We start from the raw sequence: 7,605 nt of genomic DNA, 5'->3' as shown, positions 1-7,605 counted from the left end.
TAAATAGAGTACTCAGAAGGGTATTGCCTCAGGAGAGGGACCAAATTATCTGTAGACTAAAGGCTGTTTTGTTTCTACCTCACAAAGTGTAAAAGTAAGTCTTGAAAGGATCAAATGGTTTCCAAGTTACTTAACTGCATTCCAGGACAAAGCTCAAAAGATATTTATAGGATACAAAAAAAAAATATCCAGCAGCCAACAATGTAAAATTCACAAAGTCTGTCATCTAAATAAAATTGCAGTATAAAAAGAAAAAGGAAAATACAACCCATAGTGAGAAGAAAAATCAACCAATAGAAACAGACCTACATATGAAACATACGATAGAATTGGTAGATGAGGGCATTAAAACAGTTATTATAAATGTACTCCAGCTTTCATCTCTTGGCTTGGAGAAGACCAAGATGTACCTGTCTTCAGTCATCCTGAATCCAGGTTCATCTAACACCAGCCACTTCCACCGTGCCACCTAAGTTTGACCCCATTGAGATCAAAGTCATGTACCTGAGGTGTATCACTGGAGAAGTTGGTGCTTTGTCAGCCCTGGCCACCAAGATTGGTCCCCAAGACTGGCCTCCTGGTTCTGTCTCCAAAAAAAGGTGTTTGATGACATCACAAAGGCAACCAGTGATTGGAAGGGTCTGAGGATCACGGTGAAACTGACGATCCAGAATCAACAGGTTCAGATTGAAGCGGTATTTTCTGCCTCTGCCCTGATCATCACAGCCCTCCAGGAACCACCAAGAGACCAGAAGAAGCAGAAAAACATGAAACATAGTGGAAATATCACCTTCGATGAGATTGTGAACATTGCCTGACAGATGTGGTGCCAGTCGTTGGCCAAGGACTCTCTGGAACCATTGAAGAGATCCTGGGGACTGCCCAGTCTGTGGGTTGAAACGTTGATGGCCACCACCCTCATGACATCATAGATGACATCAAGAGTGGTGCGGTGGGATGCCCAGCTAGTTAAGATCCAGCAAGGAAAATACTTCGATAAAGGATCACTTGACAATCAAAGTAAATAAATAAATAAACTCCATCTGTTGAAGAAGTATGACAAAGAGATATGTAGAAGATATAATCCATATTGAACTTCTAAATACAGAAAATACAGAAAATTACACTGAGTGGGATTAACAGCAGATCAGACACCACAGAAGAAGACATTAGTGAGTTTGAAGACAAAGCAATAGAACCTATCCAAAATGAAACACAGAGAAGATTACAGATAAAAATGAACACAGTTCAGTGAGCTATGGGGCAACATCAAGCAACCGAATATAAATGTGATTAGAGTTCCAGAAGGAGAGCAATGTGGGGTGGGCAGGTGAAAGCAGAAAGACTGTTTAAAGAATAATGACTAAAAATTTTCCATATGTGATGAAAATTATACACTTGCAAGATTCATGTAGCTCAGTGAATCCCAAGAACAAGAAACATGATGAAATTTATTAGACTTTATAACCAAATTGCTTAAAATTGTGATAAAGAGAAAAAAATCTTAAAAGCAGCCAGAGAAAAAGGACACGTTAAATACACAGACATCTCATTGGAAATAATACAAGCCAGAAAAAAGTAAAGCAATATCGTTAAACTAATGAAAGTGAAAAAACCAGCCAACCTAGAATTCTTTACTTAGTGAAAATATCTTTCACAACTGAAGGGGAAATAAAGACATTTTGAGACACACAAATGCTGAGAGTTCATCACCAGCTGACTAATGTCTCAAGAAATGTGAAAGGAAGCCCTTCAGGCAGAGGAAAATGAAACCACAGGAAATCTGGATGTACACGAAGGAATGAAGAGCACAGGAAATGGTAAATATATGGGTAAATATTTTAAAATATTTTGTTCATATTTTTTACTCTTTAAAGAAGAAGTGATAAAGAATTTATAACATATGTTCATATAAAATGAATAACACAGTAGTGGAAAGATTGAGAAAAAACAAACGTAGATAAATTGTTCTAAGATTCTTCTTTTTTTTTTTTTTTTTTAAAGATTTTAATTTTTCCTCTTCTCCCTAAAGCCCCCCAGCACATAGTTGTATATTTTAGTTGTGGGCCTTCTAGTTGTGGCACGTGGGACGCCACCTCCGCATGGCTTGATGAGAGGTGCTAGGTCTGCACCCAGGATCCAAACCAGTGAAACCCTGGGCCACCAAAGCAGAGTGTGCAAACTCAACCACTCGGCCACGGGGCTGGCCCGCTGTTGTAAGATTCTTAAATTCTTTTGAAACCCTATATAAAGATAGATTGTGATAAGTTAAAGATGTACATTGTAAACTCTAATAGAAAACAGTAAAAATACAAGAGAAAGAGCTATTTTAATAAGCCAATAAAGGAGATAAAATGGAATGATAAAAAATGCTCAGTTAATTTCAAAAGGGGGAAAAAGGAGTAAGAAGAGATGGGATAAATTGAAAACAAGTAGCAAGAAGGTAATTTAAGCCCAACATATTTTTTAAATTACATTAAATGTAAATGTTCTAACCATGCAAAATAAAAGGCAGAGTTTTTAATATAAAGTCTTTGTATATACTTTAAATATACACACACAAATAGATTAAAAGGATGAAAAAAATGATATTAACACTGACCGCAAGAAATCTGAAGTGACTATGTTAATGTCAGACAAAGTAGATTACAGAATCAAGAATATTACCAAGAATAAAGAAGGTCATTTCATAATGATGAAGGGGTCAATTAATCATGAGGACATAAAATGCGATGCACCTAATATCAGAGTTTCAAAATATATAAAGAAACAGACAGACTGCAAGAAGAAATAAACAAATTCTTGACTACAGTCAGAGATCCATAGCCAACATTCATCTTTCACTAATTGATAGAACAAGGAAAGAGAGTAGCAGTAAGGATATAGTACACTGGAACAACACTTTTAACAAACTTAACCTAGTTCGTAAAACAGTACAGTAAACAACAGCAGAAAACGTGTGTTAAAAGAACACATGGAACATTTCTCAAGGAATGACTATATCATAGGGCATAAAACAAATCTCAGTGAATTTAAAATAATTCAAATCATGCAAAGATGTTCTGTGACCACAGTGGAATTAGATTAGAGATCAATAACAGAAATATAGCTCGAGAATTTTAAAATCTTTGGAAAATCAACAACATAGTTCTAAATAAACTACAGGTTAAATTTAAAAAATCGAAAAGAAAGTAGGAAGTATTTTGAAATTAGGTTTCATGAAAATGAAAACATGACATTAAAATTTGTGGGATGCAGTTAAAGCAGTGCTGAGAAGTAAATGTATAGCATTAAACATTTCTATTACAAAGAAAGATCTTACAGCAAAACTAACTCTCCACCTTAAAAACTAGAAAAAGAAAAGGAAATTATATGCAAGGTAAGCAGAAGAAAGGAAATAATAAAGACAGAAGCCAATGGGATAGAAAAAAAAAAAGAAAATCAATGAAATAACTACTGCTTCTTTGGGAAGATCACTAAAATTAATAGATCTCTAGCCAGAGTAGTCAGGAAAAAAAAGAAAAGACACAAATTAGGAATATCAGAATGAGAGAGGAGACATCATTAGAGAGCCTATAGACATTAAAGGATTTTAAGGATAATATAATGAAAAATTTTATGCCAATAAATTCTACAATGCAGATGAAATGGACTAATTATTTGAAACACACAAACTACCTAAGTTTACTCAAGAAGAAACAGATAACCTCGTTAGCCCTACATCTATTAAAGACAGTGAAGCTGTAATTTAAAACCTTCCCACAGAAAACCCCAGGCCAACATCTCTTCACTGGTGAATTCTATCAAACACTTAAGAAAGAAACTTTCCAATTCTGTGCAAACACTTCCAGAAAATTAAAAAGGAGGGACTATTTCTCAACTCATTCTATAAGTCCAGCAATATGCTGAAACTAAAATCAAAGACATTACGAGAAAAGTTTTAAAACACACCAATACCTCTAATGAACATAAATGCAAAAATTTATAGACAGATTTTGGCACATTGAATCCAAGAATATATATAAGCAATATATCAAGATCTAGTGGTGTTAATACTAGGAATGCAAGATTGATCAAACAGTCAAATCTTGGGGCTGGCCCAGGGGCATAGTAGTTAAGTTCATGCACACCACTTCAGTGGCCTGGGGTTCGTAGGTTCAGATCCCGGACATGGACCTATACACCACTCATCAAGCCATGCTGTGGTGGCATCCCACATACAAAATAGAGGAAGACTGGCACAGATGTTAGCTCAGTGGTAGTCTTCCTCACACACACAAAATATATATATATATATATATATAATTTGCCATGTTGACACTAAAAATTAAAAACCATATGATTATCTTAATGGATGCAGGAAAAACATTTCACAAAAATTAAATATCTTTTCATGATAACAAAAACTTCTCAGTAAAACTGAAACTATATACCCATTAAATAATTCTCTATGTCCTACTCTCCCTACTGCCTTACAACCACCATTCTACTTTCTGTTTCTCTAAGTTTGACTCTTTTAGATACCTCATGTCAGTGGACTCATATAGTATCTGTCTTTCTGTCCCTGGCTTAGTTCATGTAGCATAATGTCCTCAAGTTTCACCAAGTTTGTAGCATGTGACAGGATTTCCTTCTTTTTTAAGGCTGAATAAATATTCCATTATATGAAAATACCACATTTTCTTTATACATGCATCTCTTAATGGGCCTTTAGATTTCTTCCACCTTTTGGCTATTGTGAAGAATACTGCAGTGAACATGAGTATTCAAATCTCTTTGAGATCTTGCTTTCATTTCTTTCGGGTATTTACTCAGAAGTGGGGTTACTGGATCATATGATAATTCTATTTAAATAGACTTTATAAAAATCATAGAAGAAATTATAAGAAGAAGAAATTATAGAAGAAAATTATAAGAATTTATAAAAATTAATAATTTTTTGAGGAGCCACGATACTCTTTTCCCTAGAAGCTGCACCATTTCACCTTCCTATCAACAGTACACAAGGCTTCCAACTTCTCCACATCATTGTCAACACTTGTTCTTTTCTGGATTTGGAGGTTTGTTTGTTTTTTGATAGGTTCTATCCTGATAGGTGTAAGGTGACATCTCATGGTGGTTTTGATTTTTCATCTCTCTAATGATTAGTCATGTTGAGCATCTTTTCATATACTTGCTGGCCATTTGTATATTTTGAAGAAATGTCTATTCATGTCCTTTGCCTATTTTTTAATTGAGTTATTTATTTTTTACTGTAGGAGTTCTTTATATATTCTAGATATTAATCCCTATAAGAGATATGATTTGCAGATATTTTTTCTCATTCCATAGGTTGACTTTTAGTCTGTGTACTTTTTTTTAAGATTTTATTTTTCCTTTTTCTCCCCAAAGCCCCCCAGTACATAGTTGTATATTTTTAGTTGGGGTCCTTTCAGTTGTGGCATGTGGGATGCTGCCTCATCATGGCTTGATGAGTGGTGCCATGGCTGCACCCAGAATCCGAACAGGCAAAACCCTGGGGCACCAAAGCGGAGTGCACGAACTTAACCACTCAGCCACCGGGCTGGCCCTGTTTGTGTCCTTTAATGCACAGAAGTTCTTAAGGTTGTTGTAGTCCCTTTTGTCAATTTTTGGTTTTTTTGCCTCGGCTTTTGGTATCATATCAAGAAAATCATTTTCAAATCCAATGCCATGAAGTGTTTCCCCCATGTATTCTTCTATGAGTTTTAGAGTTTTAGGTCTTCTGTTTAGGTCTTTCATCCATTTTGAGTTAATTTTTGTATAGGGTGTAAGTAAGGGTCCAACTTTATTCTTTTGCATGTGAATATCCAGTTTTCCCAACACCATTTGTTGAAGAGATTTTCCTTCTCCCGTTGAGTAGTCTTGGCACTCTAAGCAAAGATCATTTGACCATACACTTCAGAGTTTACTTCTGGGCTTTCCATTCTGCTTCACTGGTCTTTATGTCTGTCTTTATGCCAGTACCGCAGTATTTTGATTACTATAATTTGTAATATATTTGAAATAAGGATATGTGAGGAATCTAATTTTGTTCTTTTTTGATATTATTCTGGCTATTCGAGATCCCTTGAGAATTCATATGAATTTTATGATAGATTTTTCTGTTTCTGCAAAAAAATTTCATTGGTATTTTGATAGCCATTGCATTGAATCCACAGATTACATTGGGTAGTATTAACATCTTAATATTGTCTTCCAATTCATGAACAAGGAATGTCTTTCCATTTATTTGTATCTTTAATTTCTTTCAGCAATGTTTTGCAGTTCTCGGTGTACAAGTCTTTCACCACCTTGATTAAATTAATTGTTAAATATTTTTATTCTTTTTGATGTGATTTTAAATGGAATTATTTTCTTAATTTCCTTTTCAGATTGTTCATTGTTAGTGTATAGAAACACAACTGATTTTTGTGTGCTGACTTTTCATCCTGCAACTTTGCTGAATTTATTACTTCTAACAGGTTTTTTTTTTTTTGAGGAAGATTAGCCCTGAGCTAACATCTGCTGCCAATCCTCCTCTTTTTGCTGAGGAAGACTGGTCCTGAGGTAACATGCGTGCCCATCTTCCTCTGCTTTATATGTGGGATGCCTGCCACAGCATGGCTTGCCAAGCAGTGCCATGTCTGCACCCGGGATCTGAACCAGCAAACCCTGGGCTGCTGAAGCAGAATGTGCAAACTTAACTGCTGCGCCACTGGGCCAGCCCCACTTCTAACAGGTTTTTTTTGTATGTGGATTTTTTAGGGTTTTCTAAATATAAAATCAAGTCATCTGCAAACACAGATAATATTACTTCTTCTTTTCCAATTTATATGCCTTTTATTTCTTTTTCTTGACTAATTGCTCTTGCTAGAGCTTCTATGACTCTGTTGAATAGAAGTGGTTAGAGTGGGCATCCTTGCTTTTGTTCCTGGTTTTAGATGAGAAGCTTGCTTTCTTTTCTCATTGAGTATGATATTAGCTGTGCGCTTTTCATATATGACCTGTATGATGATCTGGTAGTTTCCTTCTATTCCTAGCTTGTTGAGTGTTTTTATCATAAAAGGTGTTTAATTTTGTCGTTTTCTTTTTTTCATTTTTAGAAAACTTCATAAAAATAGCATTTCACATTTTTCAGACATTGGAAGTACAAAGAGTGGGAAAGGCATAAGTCATGGTCTACATACATTCTGATAATATTATCCATTCTTCTTGAAGAAGCAGTAGGATTTTCTTGTGTTTATAGGTTTTTGAGTGTTTGATTTTTCATTTATGGGATCATATGTCCATTACTAATTCCATCTGGCATTTGAACTTTCATGTTTATATCCTTCATGGTGAGTGTCTTTGTATCTTCAATGTGTTGTGTAGCCTTGCATGTGTGTGTTTAAAAATTAACTTTCTTTCTTCCTTCCTTCCTTCCTTCGTTTCTTTCTTTCTTTCTCTCTTTCTCCCTCCCCCCTCATTCTCCCTCTTTCCCCCCCTCCCTCCCTCCCTCTTTCTTTCTTGGTGAGGAAGATTGGCCCTGAGCTAACATCTACTGCCAATCTTCCTCTTTTTGCTTGAGGAATATTGTCCCTGAGCTAACATCTGTGCCAGTCTTCC

General features: G+C 35.4%; 1 pseudogene; it reads left to right on the top strand.

Annotated features, from left to right (window-relative positions):
• The first annotated feature begins 231 nt into the window (after positions 1-231).
• Positions 232-1,109, top strand: LOC139042529 (large ribosomal subunit protein uL11-like; annotated as a pseudogene).
• Positions 1,110-7,605: the final 6,496 nt, after the last annotated feature.

This window comes from Equus asinus, chromosome 29 (genome assembly GCF_041296235.1).
Source record: "Equus asinus isolate D_3611 breed Donkey chromosome 29, EquAss-T2T_v2, whole genome shotgun sequence".
Taxonomy (NCBI): Eukaryota; Metazoa; Chordata; class Mammalia; order Perissodactyla; family Equidae; genus Equus; species Equus asinus.
The sequence above is the reverse complement of the archived record's forward strand: the minus strand, read 5'-3'. Positions and strand labels throughout refer to the sequence as shown.